At 40.5% G+C, this 27,139-nt stretch overlaps 1 protein-coding gene across 1 annotated transcript in view; it reads right to left on the reverse strand.

Annotated features, from left to right (window-relative positions):
• The window catches only part of TENM2 (teneurin transmembrane protein 2), a 1,791,425-nt gene that overhangs the window by 585,207 nt on the left and 1,179,079 nt on the right, over positions 1–27,139 (reverse strand). The gene's annotated exons all lie outside the window — the stretch shown is intronic.

Here is a 27,139-nt window from a genome sequence, read left to right on the forward strand (position 1 = left end):
CAGAAGGGAAGAGAGAAAGAAGAACAGAGGAATTACAAAAACAGGCAGAAAACAATGAATAAAATGGCAATATGCACCTACCTATCAATAATTAATTTAAATGTAAATGGGTATATAAAGCAAATATTAATATACTTAAAGGGAAAAATTGAAAGAGATACAATAATAGGAGACATTAACACCACACTTACATCAATGGATAGACCATCCAGACAGAAAATCAATAAGGAAACATCAGACTTAAAAGACATATTAGACTAGATTAGTAGCTACGTGCAGAATATTCCATCTCAGGCAGCAGGATACACATTCTTTCCTCAAGTAAACACGGAACATTTTCCAGGATACATCAAATGTTAGGTCACAAAAAAGTCTCAAATTTAAGAAGACTGAAATCATATCAAATATCTTATTTGACCCCAATGATATGAAACTAAAACTTGCAAGAAAAAATGTGAAAACCCACAAAAAACATAAATATCACATGCTGCTGAACAACAAATGGGTCATGGAAAAAATAAAAGGAGAAATTAAAAAAATACCTAGAGATAAATGAACATCCAACTTATGAGATTCAGCAAAGGTAATTCTAAGAGGGAAGCTCACAGCAGTACAGGTCCACCTCAAACAAAAACATCTTCCCACTCCAAGTCTGTGCATGCATGCTCAGCTGCTCAGGTCAGCTTTCTGACTCTTTGTCATCCTGCCTGCCAGGCTTCTCTGTCCTTGGAATTTTCCAGGCAAAAATACTGGAATGGGTTGCCATTTCCTACACCCCAAATCTACTTTACACTTACTAGAAAAAGAATAAATGAAGCCCAAAATTAGTAGAGAAAAGAAATTTTAAAACCACTGCAGAAAAAGTCTAAAATAGTCTAAAAGACAATAGAAAGTTCAATGAAACTAAGAACTGGTTCCTTTATTAGATAAACTTTATATATATGTGTGTAATGTATCACATAACTATATATATATATGTATTAGCTAGACTAACCAAGAATAAAGAGAGGATACAAATTAAATCTGAAATAAAAGAGAAGTTACAACTGATAAAACAGAAATACAAAGGATTCTGAGAAGCTACTAGTACAAACCAAAAAACTGGACAAGCTAGAAGAAACATATAAATTCCTATGGCTAATTCATCTTCTAAGAAACCTAAAGAAATTAAAAACCTAAATGGAAGGATTATTACAAAGGAGATTGGGTCAGTAATAAAAAATTTCCCAACAAGCAAAGTCCAAGACCAGATAGCTTCAGTAGAGATTTCTACCAAATATTCAAAGATTTAATGCTCATCATTTTCAAGCATTTCCAGAAATCAGAAGAGGAGGGAAATCTTTGATACAAACCTTGTGTAACTAGCATTACCCTCCCTGATAACAAAACCAGAAAAGGACACCACAAAATAAGAGAAAGAGAGGCCAGTATCCTTGATGAATATAGATGCAAAATTCTTCAACATACTATTAACAAACTGAATCTAACAACATATTAATGTGATCATACATCCTGACTATACCAGGATGCAAGGATGATTCAATGAATGCAAATCAGTGTAATATATCACATTAACAAAATTAAGGATAAAAAATATAAAAAGCATTTGACAAAATTCAAATCCACATAATACAACTCTCAATCAAGTGGGTATAGAGGGTACATACATCAACACAATAAAGGACATACACGAAAAACCCACAGTTAATATCATACTCAATTGTGAAAGCTGAAAGTTTTTCCTTTAAGATCAGTAACAAGTCAAATATGCCTCCTCTGTTACTTTTATTCAGAATAGTATTGGAAATCCTAGCCACAGAAATTAGGCAAGAAAAAGAAAGAAAAGGCATCCAGATTGGAAAGGGAGACGTGAAATTGTCACTATTTGCAGAGGACATGATACTATACATAGAAAATCCAAAAGACTTCATCCAAAAACTGCTAGAACTAATAAATTTCGTAAGGCCACAGAATACAAAAATAAAGATACAGAAATACCTGGTGCTTCTATACACTAACAGCAAACTATCAGAAATAGAAATTAAGAAAACAATTCCATTTACAATTGCATCAAAAAGAATAAAATATCTAGGAATAAATTTAACGAAAGAAGTGAAAACTATACACTGAAAATTATAAAGATACTTATGAAAGAAATTAGAGAAGACACAAATAGGAAAAATGTTCCATGTTCACAGATAGGAATAATTAATATTGTTAAAATATCCAGAGTACCTAAAGCAATCTATAGACTCAAAGCAATACCTGTCAACATTTCAATGACATATTCACAGAATTAGAACAAATAATTCTAAAATTGGCATGGAACCACGGAACACCCTGAATAGCCGAAACAATCTTGAGAAAGAACAAAACTGGAGGTATCACGCTTCCTGATTGCAAAGTATAGTATAAATCTATACTAATTGAAACAGTAGAGTATTGGCACAGAAAAAGACACAGTGGTCAATGGAACAGAACTGAGAGCCCAGAAATAAATCCACTTGTTTATAAACAATGAATGACTAGGGCACAAAGAATCTACCACAGAGAAAGGATAATCTCTTCAATAAATGCTGCTGGCAAGACTGATCAGCAACATGCAAAAGAATGAAACTAGACCACTACCCTGTGTCATATAAAAAGTAACTCAAAAATGGATAAGATTTGACTATAAGACCTGAAATCATACAATTCCTAAAACAAAACATAGGTAGAAACCTCACTGATTTCAATTTTAGCAGTGGCTTTGTGGATCGGACTCTAAAAGCAAGGGAAACAAAAGCAAAAATAAACAAATGGGATTACATCAAACTAAAAAGTTTTTGCACAGTGAAGGAAACCATCATCAAAACAAAAAGGCAGCCTACTTAAGGAGAGAAGATATTTTCAAATCTTATCTCCAATAAGGGGTTGATATCCAAAATATATAAAGAACTCACACAATGAACAACAAAAAAGAAACAACTTGATGGGCAGAGTATCATTTTTCCCAGGACAATATAAACATGGCCAACAGGCACATGAAGAAATGAACAGTGTCACTAAATATCAAGGAAATGCAAACCGAAACCATAATGTGGCATCACTTTACACGTGTTAGAATGGCCAGTGTACAAAAGACAAGGAATAACAAACGCTGGAGAGGATGTGGAGACAGGGAGCCCTTGTGCACTGTGGTGGGAATATAAATTGGTGTAGTCACTATGAACAACAATATGGAGCTTCTTCAAAAAATGAAGAACAGAACTGCCACGCGTGCGTGATAAGCCACTCCAGTCATGTCCAACTCTGTGTGACGCTATGGACTGCAGCCCACCAGATCCCTCCATCCAAGGGATTCTCTAGGAAACAGTACTAGAAAGGGTTGCCATGCCATTCTCCAGCCAATCTTCCCAGTCCAGGGATCGAATCCATGTCTCATGCTTCCTCCATAGGCAGGTGGGTTCTTTACCACTAACGCCACCATATGACACACTATTCCGCCTCCTGGTATATATCCAAGGAACATGAAAACACTAATTAGAAAAGATACATGAACGCTTATGTTCATTGCACCAATATTTACAATAGACAAGATATGGAAACAACTTAAGTGTCCATCAATGGATGAATGTATAAAGAAGATGTGGAATGTAGACTCAACGGAATACTACTCAGCCATGAAAAATGAAATTCTGTGACAACAAGGATAGACCTTGAGGTTATTAGGCTAAATAAGTCAGAAATATAAAAATATAATTATTGTATGGCCTCACTTATATGTGGAATCTGAACAAAACTAAACAAATGAACAAACAAAATAAAAACAAACAGACTGATACAGAGAGCAAACTAGTGGTACCAGAGAGGAAGGGAGTTGGGGTATATGTGAAATGGTCAATTTTTGGTGATAGAGGATCGCTAGACTTGTGGTGGTGTTCACTTGTAGTGTATACAGGCATCAAATCATCATGCTGTGCACCTGGAACTTAAAATGAGTTGAGAGTCTCTGCCCTGTCCAGCCATACATAAACTGCAGATCTATGAAGTAATTTTTGATTTAGTTGGGACTCAACAGATGCTGGTGGGAGCCGTAACAAGATCTGCAAAAAACCATGTCAGAAATTAATGGAGTCATTACTGATTCAGCAAGCTTTACTCTGGATAGACTTGGAGGCTTCATTTCGGTAACCATTTAAAACACACAAGTTTTGCATTTGCACTGCTGGGATTTTCTTCAATAAAACATATTTATTAACCTCTCATGAAGACTTATTCTTTCAATTAATTACTAACAATAGAAATTCAAAGCAATCAATTCTACAGGACAAAATTGAAAGCTAGGGGAGTTTAGGACCATTAGAGGCATCCACGGTTATTAGCAAGCCCTCAGAATGAAAGGCAGGCTCCTGACATATATTGCCAGAGTTTGCAATGGTTTTATTTTAAAAAGGAAGAAAAAAAAAAGAAGAAGAAGAAGAAGTTCTGCTATTATTTATGAATACTGTTATGATCAAATCGGATTTTTAGACTGTAGATCATGAAACTAGACTTCAAGTAGTAAAGAGTTTATCTACTGTGTGCTGTATGCGTATTAGCTCAGCTATGTCCAGCTCTTTGCAAGCCATGGACTATAGCCTACCAGGCTCCTCTGTCCATGGGATTCTCCAGGCAAGAATACTGGAATGAGTTGCCATTTCCTCTCCAGAGGATCTTCCCGACCCAGAGATTGAACCCAGGTCTCCTGCATTGCAAGCAGATTCTTTACTCTATGAGCTATAGGGAAGTTCCTAGACTTCAAATAGTAAAGAGTTTATCTATTAACATTGCTTTTTTCAGAGGCGTTTGATTTAAAGGCGCCTTTTAAATTCCAGGCTTTCCTGGTAGCTCAGATGGTAAAGAATTTGCTTGCAATGTGGGAGATCTGGGTTCAATCCCTGGGTGGGGAAGATTCCCTGGAGAAGGAAACGGCAACCCACTCCAGTATTCTTGCCTGGAGAATTCCATGGACAGAGCAGCCTGGCAGACTACTACCACCACCTCCATGGGGTCACAAAGAGTCGGACACGACTGAACGACTTTCACTTTACTTCACTTTTATATGGCAAAACCAATACAATATTGTAAAGATAAAAAATAAAATAAATTAAAAAAAAATACAAAGTAGTATTAAATTTACAGTTTTACATGTAAAACATACATATGATGTAAAATGTACATCATATATTCTTTATCCATTGATGAACACTCATGTTGTTTCCACACCTGGGATACTGTAAATAATGCTACAGTGAACATGAGGAAACATGTATCTTTTCAAGTTAGTGTTTTCATTGCCTTTGAATAAATATCCAGAAATGGAATTGTTGGATCTTAAAAAATAAATAAATAAATTCAAGAAATGCTTCCTGGGTACTTTCTCTACCCCATGTGGTATGCCCAGCATTGGGGATTTAAAGAAGAACCTCTTAGTCCTAATGCCTGCAGCCATCAGCTAATGGTCCAGTATTGGGGCTAGACAGGCAGCAATGACAACCAACCACAGTGTTTCTGAGACTGGCTTCCCAGGTGGCTCAGTGGTAAAAGAATCCTCTTGCCAATGCAGAGCATGTACGTTCAATCCCTGGGTCGGGAAGATGCCCTGCAGGAGGAAATGGCAACTGGTTCCGGTGTTCTTGCCTGGGAAATCCCATGGATGAAAGAGCCTGGTGGGCTACAAGGAGGCGGACATAACTGAGCACACACACTGAGCCCACATGTCCTAAGAGGACAGCTAACTAGACACAGAACTAGGAAGGACATGAAATGTAGTCCTTGGGAGATGACTTAAGCGGGGACTTAAAGGATGAGTACAAATTAGGTCAGTAAAAGCAGAGGCATCACTGATTCAATGGACATGAACTTGGGCAAACTCTCGGAGATGGTGAGGGACACAGAAGCCAGGCATGCTGCAGTCTGTGGGCTTGCAAAGAGTTGGACACAACTTGGTGACTGAACAACAACAAAAAAGCAGAGGAGAAGAATTTAGGTGGAGGAAGGGCGTTTTAAAATGTGACAGCATGAATAAAAGAGAGCAAGGATTCTCTGAAGGAAAGGAAAGAATTTCACGGTGATGGTAGGAGGCGGCAGGAGATACACTTAGAAAAAGAAATATGGGGCAAAAAACTAAAGACACCCCTGAACCACTCAGGGTACTGAAAAGCCAAGCAAAGATGTGAAAGCAGAGAGCAAAGGGGCATATTTGCATTTGAGAAGACCTCATTAGGGAGCTGCTGCAGAAATACAGGCAGGGAGGGTAGAGTCTGATAGTGTATTTGTTGGGATAAAACAATTAAATGTACATTAGAGGTATTTAGCCTGTAAAATCCACACAACTTGGGCCTAATTAATAAGCATTTAGAATGCAGCATAATATAGTCACTAGCATTAAGTATTTGTTGGAAGAACAAACAAATATGCCAATTAATGAAAACACTTTTTATTTAAAGATTTCCAAAGACCTTCAGATATGTTTTTGGTTCACATAGGCTATCAAGAAATACATATACCAGGAATTTTCTCATTGCATATTTTTCTTGAAGATATCCAAATCAAAAAAATTTTTTTTAATAGCATGATTCATTTTGCACCATATCATGGGTGACACGATTGTCTTAAGTGAGGGGGAAATGCTTGAGCACATTTTGGATTAGAAAGTTAACAAATTTTGGGACTCCCCTGGTGGTTCAGTGGTTAAGTATCTACCTGCTAACGCAGGGGAGATGGGCCTGATCGCTGGTCCAGGACGATTTCACATGCTGCTGGGCAACTGAGCTCATGCACCCTCATTGCTGAGCCCACACTCTACGACAAGATAAGCCACCGCAATGAGAAGTTTGAGCACCTCAACTAGAGGGTAGCCTCTGCTCCCCAGAACTAGAGAAAGCCTGTATGCAGCAAGGAAGACCCAGTGCAGACAAAAGTAAATAAATGGAACAATTTTTTAAAAGTTAACATATTTTAATAAGGATCAATTTTCTGTGCCTTTAATTAAAACCGTGATTTGATAATAAATGCAGTGTAGCACAAACACACCAAATTACTAGAATATGCCCTTGTTTATGCCCTTTATTTTACTGGAGAACAAATATACTCTTTCTACTTGGAGAAGTTAAATCTGAAAGAAAGAGAAAATTTCAATTTATTGGACAATTACTAGGTGCCAGAAGCAGGGGTAAAATGATTCTCCCAGGAACACTTTGTCATGGTGCTCCCAATACGAGCCACTTTGCTAACATCTTGGAGCCCAGAGATTTGGTGCCATGCTCACTTCTGCTTCAGCCACAAGAACCATCTTTCTGGTCCCTGAATCATCTAGCTCCCAGCCATTGCAGGCACTTTGAACCTACTGTTATTCCCACATGGAACATTATTTCATTAAACATTTTTGTTTGATTCTTCTCAGCATTTGAATCTCAGGCCAGAGAAAAGTCTTCCCTGAAAGCTCCACCTTAAGTAGTCTCTCCCCCACCCCCACATCTACCTCCTCTCTCTATTCCGTCACCCTGAGTTTATTTGTTTTACACATCACTCATTGAAAATACCTTACTAAATTATTTATCTTCTTCCTACTTGACTATCACCGTCCCCACCCCCAATGCCAAAAGACTGCAAGCTACAGAAGACAGGCATCTTATTTATCTAGCATATCACTCTTTCCGTAGCCCCTAAGTGATGCCTGGATCATAGCAGGTACTCAGTACAATGCTAAATAAATGTGAGCCTTACAAAGCAGATCTTTTAAAAATATCATTTTATACATGAAGAGATTCAGAGAGGTTAAGAAATTTGCCCAAAGTCACACAGCAAGTAAAAGGAAAAAGTATAATAGTATTTTGCCCTAATAAGGTCTTTTCCAAAGCTACTGACAAGGGAGCTGCTGGAGAGGAAGGCAAGTAACACTGGAGCCTAACAGGCGTACTATATAAAAAGTGTTATTTGTACAATATTCCCTGATATGAGATGCAGTAAGATGTGTAAAACAAATATGGACAAAAACAAAGGAACCAATCTCTGGTTTCACTGCAACAGTTATCCTGGCTAAATTATGAAGTACTCAGGAAACTCACTTCTGATCAATGGCACAGAGCCGAAAAGGCAGTAGAATCTGTGTATTTATACCTCAGCGAGTGTGAACACTGACATTTACAACCTGTTTGGACACCACCTTTTACATTATATTCAAGTTCCTGCCTAGTGGGGTGTAGATCTAATTTTCATCAATGAGGGCTTGTTTTCTTTCCGATTTACACATTCATCAAATATTTATGGAGCCCCAACTATGTAGCAGTTTTGCAGTTAAGTGCGAGGGACACAGTCATGAAGCAGTTAGTCATGGTCCCTGCTCTAGGAGCTAACTTCTTAGCAGAGCCAATAGAAAACAGAAAATACGCAGGCAAGTTCTATAAAAGAAATAAAGAGGGTGATGCGTGGCAGCATACAGGGAGGACCATAAAACGCAGTGTCAGGAGGCTCTGTGAACAAGTAACACTTGCTTTTGTTCATTCATGTACTCAGAGACATTTACTGAGCACCTACTAAATGCTTGTTCTAGAAAGTATAGTGGTAATGCGTGAAGTGGGGAGATGCCCTGCATACATCTAGGGGATGACCATCGAGCCAGACAGCAAAGGTAGAGGTCTAGAGGTGGGAGAATACATAGCACATATGAGGGACGTGGAAAAATTTGAATGTGACAATGAGGAGGGGTGAGCTACAGAAGGTGTCAAAGAAGTAACTGAGGCCGAATTGTGGAGGGCTTTTGAGGTCACTGTAAAGACCCCTGTGAAATCAGAGGCCCTTGGAAGGCTGGGCGCAGAGCAGTGACAGATCAAACTGTATCAAGCGCCCTCTGGTGGCTGTGCTGAGAACACAGGTACGGAGAAAAGGCCTGGAAGGAGGTGCATTGGGGGCAGAAGGAACGGCAAGTGCAAAGATCTAGAGATGGGAGGACCTGACCCTTTCCAGAAACAGAAGCCCAACATGACCACAGAATAGTGATCAATTGAAACAGGGGCCAAATCAGCCAGGGCATGTGGATCTCATGCTAAACATAAAGAAAGCTGCAGGTACAAGAATCTTTTTACAATAGCAGCCATGTACCTTTGGGAAAAGCTCACCTTTTAATGCTTTTCTTTGCTTAGTTGGCATCAGCCAACAGTGGAACAGAAGAGTGTGGTTTCTAAGCACTGACTAAAAAAAATGCCTTAATTTTTTAAAAAGCGTGCCAATAGAGTTATAATTACTGAACACACAACCTCATGTGTATTTAAATGACAGATGTAGTGATTACAGTGTTAAAGTCCTTCAGGGATAAAGAAATCTAATACCATCATTCTGGTTCCAAAGAGGGTTTTGTAGTTGGCTGCCTCATCATACTCTCCCTCCCAACAAAATGCCTCATTTCTCCATGACTTGTCATATTGGAAACATCTCTTTTCTGAAATTTAGGAGAAAGAGCGAAGGTAAATGCAGAAACATTTCTAAGAACTTGAATAAAAAAGTTGAGGAGTTTTTCAACTCTTCCTAATAAACCCCTTCTCCTCCTTTTTAATTTATAACCAGGACTCATGAGTAAATAAAGATACTTTCTTCCCACAGCTTTCATGGAAAACGAGTAATACTTTATTCTGGCCACAGCCTGCTTCCCATTAGAAAGCCTGGTTTCATTTGCTCAAAGAGCAGTTTATCTGGGATGGGTACATGGGTAGGGTTCAAATGATTCCTTTTACCAAATATTAACAGCGAATCATGCAGCCAGCCAGAGCCACATGCTTGCTGACACCAGAAATCGTCTGCGTGTAGGAATTGTGCCTGAGGCAAGGCAGCAGTGACCCAGCTGAGCTTCACGGAGCCAGACACTCAGGCCAGGAGGTGACGCGGGTATTCACAGCCAGACACTGACAGGCGAGATGCTCCACCAACATCTACCACTTACCGCGTGTCCTGGGACAAGCCCTACTCAGCGTGTTCAGGAGTTGTATTTCTACAGCATGAATGGGGAAGAAATGGAGCCAATGAGTCCATGTCCATGTTAATTTCATTTCATTTCATTTCAAAGCTGAAGAAGTAATGGCTCCATGTTTGTTTGTTTGTTTGTTTTTTAAAAACACTTTGAAATATGCTTTTCTGATTTTTGAGCACTTTTCAGAATTTCTCTCAAATCATACTGGAAACAAAGCATGCTAGGTAGAAAACGAATTCCCATAGATGTTCAGATCTGAATCCCCATAATTTGTGAATATGTTACCCTACATGGCAAAAAGGATTTTGCAGATGAAATTAAGGACCTTGAGGTGGGGAGACATGATCCTGGGTTAGCTAGGTGGGCTCCATCTAACCCATGTGTGTGTGTGTGTACTCAGTTGCTCAGTCGTGTCCAACTCTTTTGCGAGCCCACCGACTGCAGCCCACCAGGCTCCTCTGTCCATGGAATTTCTCAGGTTGCCATTTCCTTCTCCAGGGGGTACTTCCCAAACCAGGGATTGAACTCACATCTCTTGTGTCTCCTACACTGTAGGTGAATTCCGCCGCCCCCCACCCCCCTGCCCCGCCCCGCCCTCACTGAGCTACCTGTGAAGCCCAATCCATGAATCCCTATAAATGGAGAAACTTTCTTGGCTGTGTTGAGAGCGAAATGTGCCTAAGAGCAGGGTCAGAGAGACATAGTGCTGGTAATCTCTGATGATGGAAGAAGGGGCATGAACGAAGGAATGTGGGCAGCCTCAAGAGGCTAGAAAAAGCAAGAGACAGACTCTCCCTTGGAAATTCCAGAAAGAAATACAACCCTTGTTTTATCCCAGTGAAACTCATGTCAGACTTCTGACCTACAGAACCATCAGATAATAAATATGTAGTGTTTTAAATTATTTTTGTAGTACTCTGCTACAGTAGCGATAGGAAAATGAATTCATAAGTTTTTTAGTGGCATTAGATAAAAAATTAAACCATTCAAACCACTGAAAAAATTTCCAACATTCAAGTGATGTGTTACCTTCTCTTTTTTAAACCTGAGAAATGATGATAGCTGATTATATTAACTGACTTTTCTGCAAATGGAAATGGGGATTAGGTATAACATCAAGCTAATGAATGATTGAAGGACAAAAGGTCCTAAGGCTTTTAATCCTTTAATACTATAGTAAGTAGGATCAAAGGAGAGATGAGATATAAGTTTTCTCCTAGAAAATTAAGTAATTGGGCTACTAGAAGGCAGGGATTTATTATGCTAAATACACATGCCTATTTCCTAATAAACTGCCATTTGTAACAGATTACTGTAGATTTCACTACAGCACAACACACACCCAACTTCCTCTCCTGCAAAGCTCCTTGCAGGTCCTCTTTGCAGGGATGCATATTACATTCATGTAACTAAGGGAACTTAAAGATTCCGTATAACACGTAAACAATAATCAATTCCTCCCTTCTTCCTCTGGGCTTCTATTTCACTCAAAAGCTCTGATGTCAGCCCAACACCTCCATTTAAATTATGTCCTCGCACTCAACCAGGGAGTTTACATTATTCGGGCTCTCTCCTGAATATATCTTCTAAGAAGATGCACTGAAATAAATAAATGCAATATTTCAGAGGGAAAAAATGCAAGGGGATGGAATCTGTTTTACAGACAAAGCAATCAGATGTGAGCATCTGCTGTAACTACTCACTTATAACGGGGGTGGGGAGAATCACTTAAGTATCAACAATAAATTCAGTTCAACAAACACACTGAGTGCCTATCAGGGAAACGGCTGTATTAGCATCTTGGCACACTGACAAGACATTAGGCTTTTGTCATTCTTAACTGCTAGAGATAGTATGAGGGAACTATGGACTAGAATATTCTTAGTTTCTTCTCGGCCTGAGCCATCAAGATGATGTATTCTGTCAGGAAGCAATCTTTTGTTCAAATGCACGGCTAGGTTTTGTGTTTGGTTGTGTGTGTTTAAACAGTTTAAGATCAACTTTGTCTACTTTTTTTTTTCCCCAAGTAGATACTGTGGAGTAATTAACATGAAATACTAGGTTAATAGTATTTCCCATACTACATTTTGTAGAATATTTAGAACTTACGAAGTTATTTCTAGGAAAATTGGCTTTGGCAGTGCTTCCCATTTTAATTAAATACTCAGAAACACTCTGTAGTAAAGAAACCTATTTACATTTTAGGGGCACAGAACCTCCCAAATTTAGGGGGACATGGAACCTCCTCTTCCCAAGCCACATCTCCCCACCACTGCCCCACGAAGTGTGATTATCTTGTGGCATGCAGGTGGAATGGAGTTTGGAAAATGCCTTTCTAGAGCAGCGTTTCTCACCCTGGGCCCTCCTGATGTCTTGGGCCATGTAACTCTTTGATGAGGAGGCGAGGGCTGTCCTGTGCATTGTGTGGGGTGTGGCGGCATCTCTGGATCCTCCTCACTAGACGCAGGCAGCACGCCTACCCCTGTTGCGTGAAACACGAATGTCTGTAGACAATACCAAAACCCTTTGCGGGAGGGGGTTGGGGGGCGTCTGGTTGAGAATCACTGTTCGAGAGGATCTGCTCAGTCCCTGGGAAGACGACCTTTTGTGTATGTCATTGCACACATGCTGTTTATTTCGATTTTCCTTCCGTCTCGCCACTAGCCCTCTGCCCAGCCATCATCCAGGGCTTAGGATGCTTATTACCTATCAGTCTGCTCTCATCTTCAGTTCATCAAACATTCATTTTACCTTTCGCCTCCTCAGAAACACATCTTTTCTCTATGGAAGCCCAATTCAATCTGTTTAAGTACTCCTCCGGCTCTCCAGGACCCTCTCAGCTCAAACCCTCAGGAATTTTCCTTACCCCTTAGTGTTGCTCTAAAAGTCTGCTGGGCTACAGTCCATGGGGTTGCGAAGAGTCAGACACGACTGAGCACACACACACACACACGCAAAATCACCAAAGTGCTGTCTTCTCTATCGAACCCTTTGTGATCAGTCACTGAGACCAAGGGTATTGACCCAAGACGAAACTTGGTTCACAGGGACCTTCACAAGCGTGTAGGCCAATCCATTTCAAAAAAGTTGTTTCTAGTTTAAAAATCTACCTTGATAGGTGACGCATATTTTATTAGGAATGGGATCTCCTCTCTTGACAAACAATTTCTTTCATCTGTTCAGTTTTAATTACATTTCCAACCCATACTTGCTTTTCTGGGTAGAATTCTATTCATCCTTCTTTTATTTATATAGACTTGAATACCTAAAAAAGCATCTATAACACATGGGCTGAGTTCAACAACTGATTTAGTTGTACACTTGAAAGGTGTGAAAACTAGAAACAGCCATCAGTGTTTCTCTGGGGCATGTGCGTATCTCTGGGGTTGTGCCTGGTGCTTCACATACTTTACGTCTCTCTAGTTCATACACACACAGAAAAGCTGAAAAACTGCTGTTAGTATTACCTTCAGGCAGATGAGGAAACTGAAGCTCAGGTGAAATGAAAAGCCAAAGGCTTTTAATTGGTACCTTTTGAAGCAGAACAAAATATAAAGCTAAACCACTGATTCAAACTAGACTGTCTTAACCGGAACCCACCTTGTGGTGCTTGAAAATTGGTTCCTCTCAATTTGTGTGAATCCTGATCTATGGTATGACCCCAAAACCTTGATTCTTTCAACCACACAATGGATAAAATAACTCCAGTATCAAATCCCACTCAACCTATTCTTGAATTACAATTTGACTTAGGCTCCTTTGAGTCCCAGAGGGTTACACAGGCTCCGCACTCTCCCACACTACCAATGTTCCTCTGAAATTTGTTCATCCCAGGAGGTTTTTCAAAGCTCTTTAACATACATTGTCTCTGCAAGGCACAAAGGACAAGGGTGATTACCCTGTTTCAGACACGCAGACACTGAGCCACAAAGAAGCTGTGACTTACCCAGGTCACCGGCTCTTCTGTGAGTGCTCCAGGAATAGGGCTCAATTTGTCAGACAGTTAGCCCGGCACTACCGCCTTCACACAACACAACTTCAAGTGAGGCCCTCAGAGCTGTATCAGTTCCACAGCAGCAGAGAGAATGATGGAGGCAATTATGAGGCCATATAAAAAAAAAAATATATATATATATACACACACACACTTACACGCACATACACGCACACACTAGCACAAACTGGATGAGAGTTTCCTGTGCTTAACTCTGCTAAGAGAGTTAAAATTCCCCACATTACGTAGAGGGAAGCTGTGTCTCTTGGATTCAGGAAATAAAGTACATCTAAAATCTAATTCATATTTGAATGATAGATTCAGAATTTCACAACAGCAAAATCTTTCAAGACCACCTATTTAAAATTAAAACTCCCGTGCAAATGAGCAGAACTAAAAATCTCAACAGTCAAGGTGTTTGACAAATGTAGAGCAGCTCATTGTAATTCCAACTCAAAGGCCACTGGTCTTTCAGAGCAAAAGTTTGGTCTGCTTTCCCCAGAAGTCCACTTTGGGGCAGTCCCTGAAAGCTTCCCTAGTAGCTCAGACAGTGAAGAATCTGCCTGTAATGCAGGAGACACAAGCTTGATCCCTGAGTCAGGAAGATCCCCTGCAGAAGGGAATGGCTACCCACTCCAGTATTCTTGCTTGGAGAATTCCACGGACAGAGGAGCCTGGCGGGCTACAGTCCATGGGACTGCAAAGAGACAGACCCGACTGAGTGACTAACACTTTCACTCTGTGAGCAAACTGATGCAGTTTCTGTTCCATAGTGATTTCAGGTTTTGTTTACTTTAATCCCCATTTTGCAGATTTACAAATGGAGGTTCAGCAAAGTGAACCGAAGGGCACATCTGTCAGTGACGCAGCTTTGATTACTACTTATAGCCAATTCCAGTGATCGTGCTTTTTTGTTATAAGTCCTTTCAACCAGAAGGGGAAAATACTGCTTCCTCAAGAAGCAGAAAAATATCTTTATATTTTAAGCACCAATAAAATCTCAAAAGAGAGAGATGGTATAAAAACTATAACATTCTAGCAAAAATTAAAAAGCATTCAAGGAGGCAAAGAATTCAGAGCATGAGGTGTGTGCTGATGAAATAATTTAAACACAACTCTTGGGTTATTTGAGAATATGTTCACCTAGTTCTAAGCCATATTGCTTTGAGACTCTAAAACTGAGGATGTAGAAGGGGTCACTTTACAGCAAGCATGAAACACTCAAAATACTGAGTTGAAAGTCAAGTTGAAGAAAGCAAGTTAGTGTAGACTTAGTCATGTTGGAAAATGTACAAAGGCTGAGTAAAGATGGCTATATGCAAATTTTACCACTTGAAAATACAGGTAACAAAAGACTTAAAATTGATTTCTTCCCTTTATATTTCTGAATTCTAAGCACAGCAATGACTTGCCTCAGAAAGTCAAGTTTACCCAGCTTTCAAATACTACTGCTTAGTATCCATCTGGATTGCTCAGACTTGCATAAAGCCGAACCTTATATTTTACATTTGTCAGTTTTACTGGAAGCCATTCAACTCATTTCATTTATTAAAAGCATAAATAAAACAGTTTTTTTTTTTTTTTTTTTAAAGAAAGAAGTGACTTTCTGAGCTCCTAGACCTTAGCTCATTACACATTCCATTGGTCTCCCTACCCAAAGGCCACAATCTGGAAGTTATGTAAATATTAACAATAAAAGTCCACGAGTGAAACTGCTGTTAATTCCAGCTGACGTTACCCCATTGCTGATGAACACGTGAATTTTGGTCATCAACTCTCAGATGAAAGCACGGGGATGCTGCACATTTCACAGACGTGACACAATAACAGGAGCTGGGTGGCGTTCAAGGAGATGAAAGCTGAAGTCGACAGACTAGCAGATTGCTGGAGGAGGCATGAATGTTAAAGAGACACCTTGGGATCCTTCACAATGCAGTTTACCAGTCATCGTCAACCCTCAGGTGACTTGTTTTCAAGCCTTCTTGACAGCAGCCACTGTTTCTACAACAAAGGACCTCACCAGGTCCCTCTGCTCCTGGGCTGATGAGGGATGGATGGGGGACCATGTTCCTCAGTGACCTTGAAGAACCTCATTCTGCAAGCACACACCAGCAGCTGTCGCTGGGGTGAGCAACGGTGGGGACAGTGCCACCTCCCCTCCAAGCTCCGCCTCTTTTGTTTGCGATGGCAGCAAACAAAGTGTGCCTAAGGGTTTGACCTCCACTGTCCCTCTCTGTAAAAAGCTTCAGGTGAAACATGTACAGAGGGAATTAGAAAATTTAAAAGTTCCCCAAGGAGAGATGCATTATAAAATAACAGATTCACTGAACTGAGGTGGACCCCTCATGCATCCCAGACAAATACAAGAATGTGGCAGGAAATGTATTTTCCATTCAGTGGCTCACACGACCTCTATAAAACGAGAACCCACGCAAGGAAGCCTTGAACTCACTACTGGTGTTTTTTCCTTCGCTACTTTGAATTTTTTTCTTTGTCACTCTGATTCCAAAGATCTGACCCCGTCAATTCACTCTGGATGAATGGGTTCTACTCTATGGAAATGCATATGAAATTGAGAAATTAAACTGTCTAAAGTTTATCATTTCTAGGAAATATTTTCTCAATAAAAACATCAATCTTGGGGAAATTCTGTTGAAAATATCTGTGTGTGTATCCCATAAAGTCAAAACACCCCAAAGTCAAAACCATGAAAATGATATTTTAATTCTACTGCTTTATTCTTTTAATTGGAGTATAATTGCTTTACAATGCTGTGTTAGTTTCTGCTATACAACAATGTGAATCAGCTGTATGTATAAATATATCCTCTCCCTCGGGAGCCTCCTCCCCTCCCCTACATCTCACCCCTCTGGATCCTCACAGAGCACTGAGCTGAGCTCCCTGTGCTACACTGCAGCTTCCCACCAGCATTCTACTGTTTTAAATCTTTTAATGGCTCATTTTGGATCAAATGGCTTCTCTAGCCCCCTCTCCATCTGGGCCTCTGTAAGTAGCACACACTACCCACCCCCAGATACAGATTTCTTGAAAAATCCCCAAAGAAACAGGTGGTCACTAATATATATCCCTCTGCGGGGACCTGTCATCCCAGCTAAATAGATTTGACTAACCCTTTGCTTTCCCCTAAGATTTAGTTTAAAATGTACCTTCTTGCGTCCACTCTGTCAAGCCAGCCTCCTTTCTTTGTGGTATCCTTTTTTCAGCCTCACCATCATGTGTCCATCTATTTTGTACTATGAATTCTTTATAATATGAACTGTCCTGTCTCTTCCTTCCAAGACCATGAGAGGGTTGAGGTCAGGGGCTACGTTCTGTTCTCCCGGCATCCTTAGAGCCTAACACTTAAGAATAATGCGAAGGAGGTACTCATTGTTCTATTAACAGTAAAGAGTATGCTGCTTAGAAATCATGAACAAGGGTAGAAAGTGTTTATGTAATTATATAGGTCAGGACTATTTGAGCCAACACTGGATTTCCACCTACACTGCATTCACCAACCTCGGGGACAAATGACAGTGTAGAGGCTGTGGAGAGAGCCTCAGTGACATGAATTTGGGGGCAGTGTCTGGGTTAAGAGTGGTAGGCTAAACACTGGGAAAATACTGAGTCTTCCCTGGTGGTCCAGGGGTTGAGAGTCTCCCTGCCAGTGCAGGGGACATGGGTTCGATCCCTGGTCTGGAAAGATCTCACATGCTTCGCGATAACTAAGCCTGTGTACCACAACTACTGAGCCCCTGAACCACAACCACTGAAGCCCACCCACCTAGAGCCTGGGCTCCACACAAGAGAAGCCACCAAAATGAGAAGCTCATGCTCTGCAACCGAGAACATCCCCCACTCACTGCAACTAGAGAAAGCCCATGCACAGCAACAAAGACCCAGTATAGTCAAAAATGAATACACAGAAATTTAAAAGAAAGACTGGGAAAAATACTGCAAGAATCTCATGGGATTTCAGCTGGGAGATGCTTCCTCGATTTGGCTTGTCAATCCCCCTAATCAGTTTGCTTTGTTTATCCAATTTAGTTACAAAAGCCAGTTCCTCTCACTTGTCTGTTGTTTAGGAGCCTCCCTGGCTGGGCTTGTGGGCCTGAGAGCTGACAGATCACAGAATCCTGAGCTGAGAGGCCTAGGAGGCCCAAGTCTACCCACAACAAGAAAAGTAGGAGTCAATGAACTTAGGTCATTCAACTGAAAGATGCAACCCTCCTCCTCCTCTTGTTTCTAATCTTTTTCACAGTGACTCAGCAGAGGTCAGAACCAGAGGTGCCCTTTCTCAGTGCATGAAACAAAAGAAGAAGAAAAGAGCAGAGATAGATCTACAGAGTGTGATGAAGCCATCCCCAACTCCTGCCACTTCTTGCCTCATCAGCTTTAAAGGCCTCTCTCCTCAACCCAACACAAAGAACCCTGGAGTACCAGGGAAGAACTGGGACGTGAAAACCCATCCCCCAAAAGAAGTAATGTGGGAAACGGTAGAAAACACATACAAATCCTTGTGTGTGTTAACACCTTGGTTCTAGGGAAGGAGGCTGTGGGATATCCTCAGTGTCATGTCCCTCACTCAATACAACACAGACAGCCCAAGTCAGAAGGCAAGGCCAAGGTGGCCCTCGCTTCATCAGGGCTAGGCTTCAGTGATCTGTTTCTTCTGCTCAGGTGGGTTATGAAAACTTCCATACCTGCTGCATAGGACTGTTCCAGTGATCTTATAAAATGAGATATCCAGACTTCATCTGTAGAAATATCATATTCTTAACAGCTATGGGTTATCAATAACCTCAAAAGTCTCAGTATTGGGCATGTTGAAGGGTAATGTATCATATCATACAGGTCAGAATGGCCATCAGAGAGTCCACAAACAATACATGCTACAGAGGGTTTGTAGAAAAGGGAACCCTCCCACACTGTTGGTGGGAAAAGCCCTAATTCAAAAAGATACTGGCACCTCAAGCTCACTGCAGCACTCTTTACAACAGCCAGCAATCTAAATGTCCACCAACATAGAAACGGATAAAGAAGATGTGGTATATGCAGTGGAATATTACTTGACCATTAAAAACAATAATGCCATTTGTAACAACATGGATGAACCCAGGCGTTATTATACTAAGTGATGTAAGTCAGATAGAGTGAGGCAAATCTCATATGGTATCACTTACCTGTGGAGTCTAAAAAATAACAGAAATGAACTTATTTATAAAACAAACAAACTCACAGACTTTGAAAACAAACTTACGGTTACAAAGGGGAAAGGCGGAGGCCCTGGATAAATGTGGAGTTTGGGATTAACATATACCTATTACTATATATAAAAAATAAACAAGGACCTTCTGTATAGCATGGGAAACTCGACTCAATATTCTGTAGTAACCTAAATGGGAAAAAATATCTGAAAAATAATGAATATATGTACACCTGAAACTAACACAAGATTGCAATAAGTTAAGTATACTTCAATATAAACACAATTTAAACAGGGAACAAAAAGAGTTTAGGCTGGAGAGGTAAAGGAAAAGGGCTCAGATCTGTGTATGCATGTGTGTTCACGCACATGCAGATGAATGCATCTGCATGCATGTGTACTACACATACATGTGTGTATGTGTGCATGCATACACAGGCATGTGTTGTCTGTGACACGTGCATGCATGCCTGCACGTGCAGGGGATACGTGATATTCGTGCGTGTGTGTATACATGTATGTCTGCATGGGAGTGCACACCTGTGTGCTCATGTCTGTGTGCATACACCTATATCTGTGTGTACATGTGCTTGGTCCATGAGATCAGTACCTTATACGCAACCTAGTAAAATGATTCACCAGGAAGAAAGGACCAGCCAAATTAAATAGGAAGCTGAAACTCGAGCTCTCGCAGCCAGCTTTGGCACAGAAACCCAAAGGGAGTACTACAGGATGGCGGTAACAAGCAGCTTCCTGACTTCTCTCTGGGCTGTCGATTTGGCATCTCTCATCAGCGTTGTATTTTAAAAGACAGAAAAAACCCCCAAAATCTCCATAGGAAGATAGAAATCATGGCAGAGGCTCAGGGAATTCAAAGCATTCTAATAAACACTCACCGAACATTACATTCACTGAACATTACAAACAGTATGTCCTTATCAAAGTGCTATTAAAATATATAAACATACACATAGGTGTATACAAAAGTATGTACCATCCATGTAGCATCTCTAACTGTGAGCCTATGAGACCCCAAAATACTTTTACCCAGCCTGAGTCATGGGCTTAATTTGTGCAATCAAATGCTTCCAGCAGGAAGACACTAAAATCTAGAGTGAAGTTATCATTTAATAAGGGAAACATGCACACACAAACACATATGGGTGTTTGCTGAGAAATATTCTGTCATTTTAGAGCAAACAAATTGTTTTCTCCATGAAACTCCTACTGGGGTAGAACACTGAAATATGTGTTCTCATTTGCTTATGTCCAGATTCATATTTTATCCCATATTCAGAAAAGCCTCTGAAGTTACAGGCTTTTCTTTCCTTGTGGTGCTTCAATCTTTACTGAAGGTATGTTTATGTTTTTAAAAAAGATCATTGAGCAAAGGCATCAAAAACCAATTCCTAACCTGAGAGAAATGGCTGTCATGAGTCTCAGATACTACTTCTATGTAAAACAAAAAATAAAGCAAAATTTTTAAGAGAGGGCAATATGGCCTCAAAATTTTCTAACTGACTGTTAGACTCAGCTACAAATACTAGATAAAAAGAAGCATAATTCTAGGAATAAAACTTATTGTATCATCTTAATTGTAAGATCCAATTTTTCTTCACATTTTCCCATTCACATTTCTGATATTAGGGTTGCATGTGTGCATGCTAAGTCACTTCAGTCGTGTCTGACTCCTTGCAACCCTATGGACTGCAGCCCACCAGGCTCCTCCATCCATGGGATTTCCCAGGCAAGAATACTGGAGTGGGTTGCCACACCCTCCTCCAGGGGATCTTCCCGATCAAGGTATCAAGCCCAAGTCTCTTTATGTTTCCTGCATTGGCAAGCGGGTTCTTTACCACTAGCAGCAGATTAAATTTGCATTTATGCATTCAATTTCCCCCAAATCCCTTAAAAGACTCTCAGTTGGTGGCATCTTAAAACTTGTTAATATAATATATAGTAAAAGACCTAATTTTTGAGACATTAATGACTTTTGCCTTTCTTCACTTGTTAAACTTATTTTTTATCTGGTTATTCAGTGGCTGGGGCTTAGAAACGGAAGTGAAACATCATTTGGGGGCTAATTAAAATCTAGTTGATTGGAGCTTAACCTACTTCATCCTGACCTGAGGTAAGGATGAAGAAAGTTGAGCCCTTTTCATAGCTCACTGTGGGATAATGAAAGTTCTGCTAATAAGGACAATACTACTTTTTAAGGGAGAGGATAAATATCTTTACCTGAGTTTGCAAGGTACATACATTTTAAACAATGTATTACAAACTGTTTGTGCACAATTGATCAAGTTTCAGTGGACAGCGAGAAGAGAAACAACCTCTTTCCCTGAAATAAGAGTGGAGAGAGGACAGGAGGCCTGAACAGAATGTGGAGGTGGAGGGCAGCTTAGCTGAGTGACCACAACACGCATGACCTTGATTCCTAAATCAGTGGCAATATCATTTCACCCTGCAAAGAGCAGATGTCTGGCTAGGGTCTAAGGAGAGGGGCTCGGTGTAGAACAGGATGAAGAAGTTGATAGAAGAAGAGGATAAGGGGGAGGAATGACCTAAGTCTGCTGGTTTTGCAGGGGTCACTGCACGGGTTTTCAGGAGCTGGCACAGGGTAAAGAGACAGTTGCTTAGATCCAAGGAAAGCAACTGGTGAGTTGAGTATGGTGGCAAGCTCAGCGGACAAAGGACTGCAGGAAGTGTAAAACAGATAGCTGGAAATACTGGCCAAGGGGCCCAGCAGGGCTGGAGAGACTGACTAGTTACAGAATATGGCAGGGCCAAGGGTCTGGAGAGGCTGATGTTGGCTAACGACTGGTTTCTAGATGACACGTTTCAATTGGAATGAATGTCAAAGCCCTTTTCAGAAATGAACAGGGAATTCCCTGGCAGTCCAGTGGTTAGGACTGGATACATTGGGAGACTAGGATTGACATATACACATTGCTATATATGTAACAGATAACTAATAAGGACCTACTGTTGTAGCATAGGGAAATTTACTCAGTACTCGATAATGGCCTATATGGGGAAAGAATCTAAAAAAGCGTAGATGTATGTATATATAGTCAAATAACTGATTCACTTTGCTGTATACCTGAAACTAACACAATACTGAAAATCAACTATACTTCAACAAAATTTTTTTTTAAATTTAAAACAAAACAAAAAACAAAGCAAACACACACACACACACACACACACACACACACACACAAAACCCAAATGAACCAAGTTGAGTCCTTCTGCACTCGCTCTCCTAGACATTCAAGCTCAGAACATGGCAGTTATGCTGGGTGTGGTCTTCTCCCTTATTCCCTGAACCTGGTCAATCACCTAGTCTGGATAATTATACCTCCAAAATATATCTGACCTGTCTCCCTCCTTTTCATTGCTATGACCATTGGGATAGTGGTTAATTACTGAAGTTTGTTGTCAGAGTGACCTGGATTTAAATATTGCCTTTGCCACTTAATGGCTTAGAGACTTGTGGCCAGGTAATCTCTGAAACTCAGTTTATCACCTGCAACGACAGGACTTGACACCCTAAGTCTTTTCTGGAGATTGACTAAGATTTGAGTAAGACGGCCTCTGGGAGATATCTAGGAGAGTACAGGGCACGTAAGAAATGTTCATAGCTATTTGTTGAATTCATGAATATTCTTGTTATTCTGCTTCAGTTTAGATCTCCATCTTTCCCCTAGATTATTGCAATAGTTAGCAATTCTCCCTGTATCCCAATTTTCTTCCTCTCATGTCTGTTTTCCATTTATCTGCTGGGTGATCAACATAAAACATCGGCTTTTTTTTAAACTTTTTATTTTGTATTGGGATATAGCTGATTAACAATATGGTGATAGTTTCAGGTGGACAGCAAAGGGACTCAGCCATACATATACCTGTATCCATTGTCTCCCAAACCCCCCTCCCATCCAGGCTGCCACAGAACACTGAGCAGAGATCCATGTGCTGTACAGTAGGTCCTTGTTGGTGATCCATTTTAAACATAGCAGTGTGTACAGACAACCAAAGGTTCTAAAACACAAGTTTGAGGGTGTCACTCCTTAGCTTAAAATCTTTCCATGGTTTCCCAATGTGCTTAGAGTAATATCTAAATGGATTAACCTGGCCAACAACACTCTTTAAAGTCAGTCCTGTGCTCCCTCCCCACTGCTTCCCCCTCTTTACCTCCTTATACTTGAGCACATCTAGCTGCCCTTGGCAGAACATACCATAGCATTTCTCATCATCTTGCCTCCATCCATGTTATCCCTCCTACTGTGAATGGATGCTCACCTACTCTTCCTCAGGCCACCTCCTATTCTGCCTTTCAGAGCCATCTCAGGCATCTACGCCTTTGGGAAGACTTCTGGTCATCCCCTTTTCTGGGTTAGTAAGTGTTGCTTGGGCTCCATGACCACTGTGCACAAGAGTTTAATTTTTCTTGGTTTGTGTGTCTGTGTTTCCACGAGACTGAAAAGCTACCTGAGAACAAGGACCCTTCCAGTACCTGGTACAGTATGTATTCACCAAATGTGTTGTACATGGATGTGCATAAATATGTACTCATACATATATTAAATATGTGTGTGTGCATGCATATTATATATACACAGGCTCTTTTGGATTTCAGGCTTAGTCTCTCATCTCACATATCTTTATATTCATCTACCATTCATTTTCTCACTGTAGTTAGATCTTTTCCAGATTGTGTCTGATACAGAATGATTCTTCTTAATTTATCCACAGATTTGGGACCCCAGGGCCTTATTTTTACTCTATAACTTTGCTCTCTTTGTTAGAGTTTATTGGGTCAGATGTGGATGCTTGAATGAGTTGGACCAAGAGCAGCCTCTCTCCCTCTCTACCCTCCTGTCTCCCTAGTCTCTCTCTTTTATTCTTTCTAATATTTTGAACTAGTAAAGTCAAAGCCAATTTCTCCAACAGGGTAGGTATAAAACTTTGGGGTGTTGGCAGCCACGTCCTGCCATGTGAACTTTGGAGCAAGGAAAGTGGGTCTGCAGAGAAAGGAGTGTGAGAAAGATATGCAGAGACAAAGATATTCTTAAAGAGTTAAAGAGAATGAGAGAAAGCACAGACACACACACACACACACACACACACACACACACACACACACACACACACACAAAATCAGTTTTCCATTTGTTTTAGCTGCCTTATTGCAAGGACAAGTAAGTGCCCATTGGACCGGCCTCGTGGACGGCTCCCATCTCTTCTAACTTTCACTCTAGTTTCACTGCTCTATTTATAAGTGTGTGGCCATCACAGTTAAGTATATATTTGTACTCTACAATGAATACCCAGCTGTCAGGAATGAGACAACACGCTTAGAATCCAAAATGGCCTGGATGCACTGGAGGGATTACATGAAATGAAATTCAAATAAGACAGATACAAAAAAATTACACTTAGGAAAGGAAAAATAAATTCTATGAAACCTAAATAGAAAAGTGCTGGGGAGAAAATGAGAGAAGAAGTCCAAATAACTTGGGGATTAGAGGAGGCCACACAGTGAACCCAAGTGGGCAGAAACAGTAGCTACAAAGCAGGAAAGTGACTCAGTCAGGGATGTACGTGCCAGGGAGGGAGGGAAAGGTGATGTATCCCCTTCCGTTTGCCCCTGAGGTTCCCCCTGAGCTCTCGCGTGGTTTTGATGCCTGCGTCTGGTCTCTAACGTTGACACTGTCACCTTCAGAAAGCGCTGTGCTGACAGACAGTTCGAAGCATAAGCCCGATTTAGGAAGACGAGAAGCGTGCTCAATATTCCCATTTAATGAAAGAGAAAGAATGCTGTGGGGGAGGCTTCTTAGCCGACGTGAAAATAGAGAATTTGTATGGAAAGGGAAACCGTATACTTTGCTTTCTTGAATTTTTAATTCAGACTTCTGGTATGTTTTACACTTAATCTGCCTGCAATGTAGGACACCCTAGTTCAGTCTTTGGGTTGGGAAGATCCCCTGGGGAAGGCAATGGCAACCCACTCCAGTATTCTCACCTGGGAAATCCCATGGACAGAGGGGACTGGTGGGCTACAGTCCATGAGAGTCGGACAGGACTGAGCGACGAACACACTTACACTTTCTAAAAAGCTTGACATATACAGTATGAGTCAATGCAGGTGGCCAGCACTGATTGTGTGGTGCCACACAGAAAAAGTGTACTTCTTGCTCATGGCAGCACAAAGCAGGTTGGCAGGCAAAGGTGGGAGGGCCGGGGGAGGCCTCTGCTCCATGCAGTCATTCAGGGACTCAGACTCCTTCCCGAGTTTGGGCTCCCTTCTACGTTTTCTCACCCAGGTCCTCTACGTTCCTTCTGCTGATGCACAGAGAAATAGGATGGAGAGTTCGATGTGGATTTATTTTCTTTTTGGGAAATGATGCCATTTCCTTACACATATTCCACTCTCTGAACTCATGAACAGGGATATACCTAACTTCAAGCAAAGCTGAAAGTGCATTTTCATTGTTTGTCCAAAAGGGGAAGGAGCAATAGGTTGATAAACAACAGCCAGTATCTGTCACCTCTATTGTGCATTTTCACCCTTAGAGGTGCACATACTATTATTTTAGATTACTTGGTATGTACATAAATGTCTATATAATGCAACTTTCTTCCTCCTCTCCTTCCTCATCTTGTGACAGAAAGTACTCTTCAATTGTGGCAGCTCTTCCTTTTTTTAACGGAACCCAGATATCACAATCTTCTCAAATCAACACCTTAGGTAGCTACTATCAATCAACGGGAATCAGAATTTTAGATAAAATCTATTTGCCTTTCCAACCCTAGACTGTATCTCAACATTAGTGAGTTAAAATACATGAAGATAGCGAGAAAGTCTTAATCATATTTATTGAGCAGAGAAATGGCTGGACCAGAAAACTGAGCATCACCCACTCCTGTTCACTTTTGTAAATCGTAGCTAATATTTTGACTTTCAATGTGTCCCTGAATACTATTTCTTGAATTGATGGGGAGTCTCTACTCATGAGAGCTACTTAAACACCTGTATTAAAGCTTGGAGGCATTAAAATAAATAAATTTATATTAAAAAATAAAAAAAAAGAAAGCTTGGAGGCTTCTGAAAAGAAACAGTTTTCGGATGCTCATACACACATTCAGTCTGGCTTGGACTCCACACCAAAGCCTAATGGAATACAGAGTGTGACTGTCCAAGGCTTTATGCAGGATACAGGGACTGTGTTCCAGGATTTCGAGAAGTTCATCATGGACAATTCATGCTGTCAATTTTGATGTATTTTTAATAACACCTCTATGCATTATGAATCTAAATCATTGCTAAGTGTTAGAGCAGAGAATGCACTTGGTGAACTATCTTGAACTGGATGAATTAGTTCCAACGGAATGTTAAGAAAAATCCACCCTTTCCCTCTCCACCACAGCCAGTAAATACTAAGCCTTGCCATTCATCCTTTAAAGCTTCACATTCAAAGCAAATTACTACAGAAATAGACAAACTGTAGGGAGGATGCCAATGAGAGAGCCAAAGGCAGTCATAAATATTCTAAAGTTCTATCCAGAGCTACCAATGGGGGAATAATGGAAAAAAAACAAAAACAAGAGTACCCAGATATCTACCAGTTATTCCACAGTTCTAAGAACTGTAGTATCTGTTTGTCCATTAGCTGGTTTTGTATTGGCATTAAATGATCACTTAGTATGAACTCAGCAGAGTTCCACTCACATAGAACAGGAACATAATAACCATACTTGCTAAAAGCGGCAGAACAAAGTTTTCCCTTTAAATATTTACTGTTTAGGAAATGGATAAAGCAGATGTGGCATATTTAAACAATGAAATATTACTCAACCCATAAAAAATGAAACAATGCCATTTGTAGCAAAATGGAAGGACCTCAAGATTAACATGCTAAGTGAAGTAAGCCAGAGAAAGACAAATATCATA

Source organism: Bubalus bubalis, chromosome 9 (assembly GCF_019923935.1).
Source record: "Bubalus bubalis isolate 160015118507 breed Murrah chromosome 9, NDDB_SH_1, whole genome shotgun sequence".
NCBI lineage: Eukaryota > Metazoa > Chordata > Mammalia > Artiodactyla > Bovidae > Bubalus > Bubalus bubalis.